This window comes from Peromyscus californicus, unplaced genomic scaffold (genome assembly GCF_007827085.1).
Source record: "Peromyscus californicus insignis strain IS unplaced genomic scaffold, ASM782708v3 Scaffold_4__1_contigs__length_199733344, whole genome shotgun sequence".
Lineage (NCBI taxonomy): Eukaryota > Metazoa > Chordata > Mammalia > Rodentia > Cricetidae > Peromyscus > Peromyscus californicus.
This window is the reverse complement of record NW_026294562.1, coordinates 198,391,161-198,398,995: the sequence shown is the minus strand read 5'-3', so window position 1 is coordinate 198,398,995 and position 7,835 is coordinate 198,391,161.

Sequence of the window (7,835 nt, the reverse complement as noted above, 5' to 3'; positions counted from 1 at the left end):
CAGATAATAACTTGCCAAAAAGGAACATCCCCAAAATTAGTCCTGGGGAAAGGTTTTTGTTTTTGTCTTTTAGGAGAATGAAGGTTAAGGAATCTGAAGAACACTGGACAAATGAGACAAGTGAAGAAAAGGGACAAATCATCTATCCCAGGAAACAGAGTGAAACGGCGTATGGGTATATATTATCTAAAAAATTTTATGTCTTCCTAAATGTTTGTTTCTGCTTTTCTCTAAAAATTTAACACTATTGGTCTTCTAAAAGTCCCAGTTCAATTAAAATTTAAAGCTGACTTTAGAGTTGGAGAATGGCTCTCTCCTTCTTTAAACTCAAGCATGTTGTTAAAAGGAAAATACAAAACCCCTGTATCATGCCAGAATAAAAGAGCCATCTTCTGCTATGGGACAGGAGAAAAACCAAATTAACTAAGGGACTATTCTATTACTAATCTCAACTCTTTGATTCTATTCTGATTCTTTAAAAGTTTTCCTAAAGTATAAATTTTATATCAAAATGTACAAGATTAATATATATAGATATATAGATATATATACATTTTAACCTTTGTTAAGATATGAATGGTCATATAGAGTATTAATTAATTCTAAAAAAAAGGCTTCAATTAGCTGCATATATATGTCTTTGTGTTCGAGTCTCTTATCAGTTTTCTGCAGGAAATCACGGCCAGGCCTAACATCAACTGAAGTCTCCAGGAAGAAGTTGGGGCCCCACAACAACAACAATTCCATGTGGACAATAATAATTTCACTAAGCTGACAAACATCATCTACAGATCAGCTTTGAACTACAAGGTGCTCAGAGCAATTTTGAGATGACTAGCTGAGATGATCCAGTCTCAAAGACTACTTGAATAAGGACTTGAGATAAACCCTGAACTTTGGTATTATACACAGACTGGATAATGAAGGATATGGTTACCTTTCCTAAAATTTGACAATTAACCTAAAATTTTTCTTTTCAGGATAAAGATAACTTCGCCCATATCCAACAGAAAGCAATTTTAAGAATACGACGCCCACATTCCCATAGAGGTGGTGTGGGGCGGTTGGTTTTTTGGTCTTTTTAATGGGTTTTGGGTCTGGGATAATTTTCATTGTTTAGGGGAGTTGGTTACAAGTTGTTGTCAAGGGTTAGGAAAAAGGCTAAGCAAAAGAGATTAGATTTAAGGTTCTTGTTTTAAAAAAAAACAATTACTAGTTTTAAATACTTTACATTGGATTGGATTGTTTTATATTGTATACAAATTATATATATTAAAATTGATATTGTTAGAAAATGCTATATGTATATCTCTAATTGTACTTTTACCGTTCATTTAACAGTGCAATTTTCTGATCCTTGAATGTTATTATTACCAACTATTAGGATATAAAGAAATAAAAGTTAGTAGTTAGACATTACAATAGAACTTGTAGTCATATTAGATATGTTTTAAAAATTGAACAGACATATTTTAGACAGGTCGTCTTCAAACCCTTCAGAGATCTACAGAATATGGCATTTAAAATGTTTTAATAACTTAGAAATTTTTTCTTTTTTTGTTATGATTATGAGACATGTCGGCTCCTGGCAGTACCAATCTACTTCAGAGAAAATATGGGCATTAAAGAAACTGTGTATGGAGTTAACTTTCATTGTCGCAAAAGTTAGCCACTGGACAACAAAGTATCCTCGAATCAACTGCTGACAAAATGGACAGACAGGACATGAAACAAAGGGCTACTGATTCTTGCCAAAACAAGTGTGGTTATGGCTTTATCAAAAGGCATCTTCTGAGGCCAGGACAATATGGCACCATCCCTGAAGTGGCCTTCACAATTCGGAAAAGGTACAGTGCCCTTTTCTTCGAAGGCAGCTGAACAGGCAGTGGGCCGATGGCTTCTGATGTGTAATGGAACAGCAGCTGAAACAGTTATTCTTAAAGAGTAACTAAGCTCACGCCTCTCAATAGTAGACTGGCATTTGATAGAGGGATATGGAGAAGAATGGGATGCTGAGATGAAGCCATATATACACAGCCAAGAAGAATGGACAGCTAAATTAAAAAAACATCAACAATTTCCAGAATTTAAAATCCTGAATCATGACATGACACTAATGAAATTCAGGTGTTTCTGGTACATGGACTGCTCTCACCCAATGTGAGGTTTAACTGATGACCTTATGTAGATCCTACTTCACAAATGAGTCTGTCAGATATGCTAAGCCTATAGGCTAAAGATGATGCCCCAACACTGTGGAGAAACCTCAGATGACTGTCCAAGCAGCTGGCTGTTTCTGTCAACTCACAAATTTTTTGGAAGTTGCTTGCATGCACTTTCTGTTTTTATTTTTGTTAGCTAATATTATTTCCTTCTTGGGTCTCTGAGGGAGTTGAAGGTTAGTTAGTTATAGTTAAAGATTAATTAGGATAAAAAGTGAATTAGATACATTTTGGACTTAACAAAATAGGATAGATAATGAAATTATTTTCTCTGAATTTGTCAAATACTAATGGACTAGACATTGTTTAGACATTTATTACTTGAATATATTGTATATAGTCATTGTACTTTTGTATATAGTTTTTCTTTTGTTAGTTATAACATTTTTCTTTTTTTTCCTTTTTATTAAAATAAAAAAGGGGAAATGTGGTGGTATTTTACTTGTACTGAAATATGATTTTAATTGTATGTTAATAAATAAAGTTGTCTGGGGATCAGAGCTATTAGAGCCATAGCAAGTGCATGGCAGCGGTGGCGCACGCCTTTAAGGACCTGGAGGGCGGTACATTCAGACAGTGACGAGGCAGTCATGTGTTTGGGTTTACAACCAATGAGAAGGCAGAAGAGCTAGACTATATAAAGACACACACAGGAAATAGGTCCCTTTTTTCGGAGAGCTCTCCTGGCTAAAGAGGATCCCTGAATCAGAAAGGGTGAGGCTCTTAGCTCTGACCTCTTGGCTTTCTTCTCTGAATCGGCTCTGTGTTTCTTATTTAATAAGACCGTTGGTTACATCTACATGCACCTCTGCTTTTCTCTTTTTCTCTTTACCTCTCTCTCTTTCCATCTCTTTCTCTCCCTCCCTCTTTCTCTCTCTTCCCTCTCCCCTCCCTCTTTAATAATAAAACTTTCCCCATGGATGCCATGGCATCCATGGTGTGAGTAACTTTCCACCATGCACCCTTGGCCACCTCATGAATTATGTGTCTCATTGGCTCAAACCCACCAAGGCCTCTCAAGCACCAATTTAAAACAACCTTCCCAGGTGTTTAAATCTTTGAAGATTATCACAAAGATGCAAACTTTGGAAATTTTATGAGTTAGGGCTAAGTATAATGAAGTTTCATTATTTGAGAATATGTTGTAGAAGGGTATGTATCAATGTCAGACAGATCATCTCTCTGTATTTGCTAGATAATGTTGAGAGGAGATTTCATATCCACTGTGATTGTTCATCTAGATTGTCAATTTGACAGGATTTGGAATCATCATAGAAACCTATCTTTAATTATTTGTGTTAGGAATTTTGTATAGAAGTTCACCTGAGGTAGAAAAAGTGACTCCGAAATTGTCAACACTCCACTGCCTGTTCTTTCAGGATTAAGGAAAGGGAGAAAGGAGAGAATCAGGCCCATCCATTGCTTCCTGATTCCTGACAGCAGTTGTGATGTCATCAGCTACCTCATGTACCTACAGATATTTTTTTGTTCTCCATTGACTGTTACTCCAAACAGTTAGATCACATAAATCCATACTTCAGTACGTTTGGTTATACATTTATTTGGAGTAGTGCCTTGTCTTAACATGAATATAGAGATGGACATGACTGGAAGAATGACAGAATGAAGAGAAGAAAAAATACACAGATTCATGGATGGAAAAGTTGGTATAATATTAACTGGACCCTCTGATAAACAAACTGCATACACAGGAAACACAGTGAGTTTCCTATATACAGTTGAACAAGGAAGATGAATTATTTACTACAGGTGAACAATATGGTAGGTGTTACCCAGAGTGAAACAAAGAAATAATAGGTTTATTTAATTTCAGTATGGGATCAGTATTCAGGCCATAAAAATGCAAGGGTAGGTCAATGAGTATATGGAAATTTTCTGTACACACTATCAATATGCTCACTAGTTCCAGGACGAATGTCTATGATATTGGCCATTGGTTTAAGGCATTGTGGCTTCTTCAGATGGCCATGGAAACATGACCACACCCATGTCAAAAACACACTTTCTCTCAGGGCTCCATATATGCAGGGTTTCATCTGACCCCACAGTGCATCAAGAAAAGTAAGAAACATGTGGAAAATGTGCACCAGAGGGTCACCAGAGACTGAAAAGCCAACTGCTAACTGATCATGAACTAAACTTTCCAAGGTGAGAATAAAATAAACTCTGGTCAAATGATTTAGCACAATAATGAAAATTTTCCTAAAACAGACACTGTATGTTACGATTTGAATTCAAAATATTCCCTCATCTGCTCAAGCATTTGAATATGTTGTGTCCAGTTGGTGATACTTCTTTGTAATGCTGTGAAAATTTTAGAAATCAGATCCTTGCTGGGAGAACTATGTCCCTTTGAGTAGGCTTTGACAGTTTATAATCTTCATCCCATTTCATATTTTCTATCTCTACTTCCTATTTGTGTTCATACATGAACTCCCAGAGACTGTAGCAGCATGCAGAAGGCCTACATCTGTCTGTACCATGTCCTTTACAAATTTGTTGTGGCTTCCTATCAAGTGTTTTTTGTGATATGCTTGAGTGGGAAAACAGGCCGGTCTCTGTTTCTAGTACCTTTTTTTAACCCTTCTCTCTCTTTTTTATTCAATTCCAATATATTAGTTTTTGTTTTATTTTATTATGTTTTATTTATTTTTTTTAAAATAAGAATCAGATTAAATTCTAACAAAGTAAGAATATTGTGTTGCAGTTTTTTTGATACTATAATGTAATTGCATTTTTTAAAACTTTTCTTTTCTCACATGCAGAGATCCCATATCCCCTCTTCTGTAACTTTCAAATTTATGGCCTCTTTTTTCATTTATTGTTATTTTCCACATACACATATTATACAAACACACACACACACACACACACACACACACACACACACACAAACACATACACAAATATAACATACATATCTAACTAAATAATACATTAATGCAACCTACTCACTCTGTGTAATGTCACTGGTATGTATATTTTCAGGGATTATCATTTTGTATTGGAAAACCAAATGATGTTATCTTCCCTGAGTAAAATAATTGTCCCTTTCTCAGCAATCCTTAGGTTCCTATTGTCCTTTGTGTAGGGTTGGAGCCTCATGAACTTTCCCCAGTCATATCAGCATATCTGTTGTTTTTCTCCTTCTTGAGCTCATGTTTAGGTAGTTGTATTGGTGAGACTTTCTGTGCCTTTACGGGTAGCTGCTGACATTCCTAAGTGATACAATGCACAGCAAACTATCTTGTCTTCTGGCTCTTACAAGTTTTCTCTACCCTATTCACCAATGAATTCTTAGCATTAGCCTTAAGTGATGGAATTGTGTTGAAGATGTAAAAGTTGGGTGAGCTCCTCAGTTCTTTCTTTCTTTCTTTTTTTGACTGTGTATTTTTAATGGTCTTCATCTGAGGCAAAGAGAAGTTGCCATGATGCAAGGTGAAAAATAGATTTAATTATGAAAATAAGGAAACTATTTAAGATGTTTAAAAACTATGTTGCTTTAGGAAACTGACAGTTGTTGCTTCTGTTTCAAGATCCAAACCTTTACTAGCCTTTGGCAATGCACTATGTTTCAAGACTAGGCAAGATTTCCTTTGTGTTCAGTTGGGTCTTAAGTACAATTACAGAGATAACAACATCATTTTTTAGATCATAGCATGGGATGTGTACATAAGAGCAAAATAATAATAATGACTTGTACAATAGTCATTCAGTAAGAAATGTAGAATAATTTAATAAATGCTTGCTTTCGCATAATCATGGCCAAATGGAAATAAATTCTTTTTACTTAGCATAGTGTATGTCTTTTTTATAAAATGATGATAAATTCTGAATAAAGTGGCAGTAATAAAATTGAAGGCTGTAACCAACATATGACTTTTATATATGGATATGCACGAACTTAAGAAAAGGTGGTAAACCTGAAGTGACTAGATAAAAGATGTGTACATGTTATATTTGAAGAGAAGTGAGGGGAGTCAGTTAGACTTCAAACACCTGGACATATGAGATATTTAATCACACTTGTGTGTAATTTACTCTAAGTTCAATGTTTGAATTGATTGACACTTGATTTTGGGTGATAAAATACTGCTCTAAGTAGTCTATGCCCTAAGTTGACATGCAACACAATATGAAATAGATTAGTACATAATTATTTTCATGAGAGTACATTGAAATTTTAAGATTGCATATTCTACAAGCATATAACTACAAATGAAAAAAATGATAACTTGGTAACATACCTTAAGGGCTTCAGAAACCAATTGATATTCATGTGCAAATCTTGTGTGGTGATATTGTGTTCCGCAAAATATTGTGTACCCTAATAAACTTATCTGGCGTCAGAGAACAGAACAGCCACTAGATATAGAAGCCAGAAAATGGTGACACACACACCTTTAATTCTAGCATTCCAGAGGCAGAGATACCTCTGGATCTATGTGAGTTCAAACCCATACCGGAAACAGCTAGGCATGGTAACAAAAGCCTTTAATCCTAGGAAGTGATGGTGGGAAGCAGAAAAGTATCTAAGACATGAGGATGAGGAAATAGATGCTGGATAAGCTTTTAGTCTTTTGAGCAGCAGTTCAGCTGAGATCCATTCTGGATGAGGACTCAGAGGCTTTCAGTCTGACGAAACAGGATCCGCTGAGGAATTTCTAAAGTGAGGTAGCTGTGGCTGGTTCCATCTTTCTGACCTTCAGGGTTCATCCCATACCTGGCTCTGAGTTTGTTTTTATTAATAAGACATTTAAGATTCTTGCTACAATCTTGTGTATTAAAAATTGAATATACAATAAAATTGATATCTATAAATATATCTCTCAAGTGATCTATTAAGGTGAGCACATATAGGATAGAGTATGGAAGAGACAGAGAGACAAAATAGTTTATGTCCTGTGAAGAGAGGCAGATCCAAAGAGGTGAAGGCAGTGAGGAGAGGGTTGAGATGGATGGCATGTTTGCCACCTGAGGCCATGGTGATGGCTGGGTGGCCTGGGCTCCTTCCAAGGGCCATATCTGCACTGAGGGCCCTGACTCAGTCATGGTCTGTGTTAATGTCAGAAGCTTCCGTTATCATCAAGGTTGAGATGATGGGTCTGCAAATAGTGTGTGTAGTAGGTAACTATTCCAGCTTTGACCTGGAAGTACTAACCCCAATGTGGCTTCTGGTAATTGTCATGTGTACGTATGTCCTGCCCCTGAGGTAGGGCCAAGATGGAAGACCTTAAGACCCCAAATCTGGATGTGCCTGCTCTCTTGGTTCCTGTTGATCCAGAATGCTGGATGTAGACTGAGCAGAGTTCTCCAGACAACACTGATGGACTATACTTTACCTTTTCTGGATCCTGCAGTTTATCCCTTTACTTATTGTGAGTTACCCCAAAATAAACCTCCCTTTTAACTTCATGGAGTTGCCTTAATAAATCCTCCAATAAGTTGGTCCTCCTCCTCACTTGATACAAACTAGGGAGAAATGACCCTGCCTCTCATCTGCCAAATGGTCGCCTGAATGAAAAAAATGCCCTCCCTTGTCCTGCCCCCACCACCTCCTGAAGGTGGTATAGTTGGCCCTGAGATAATGAG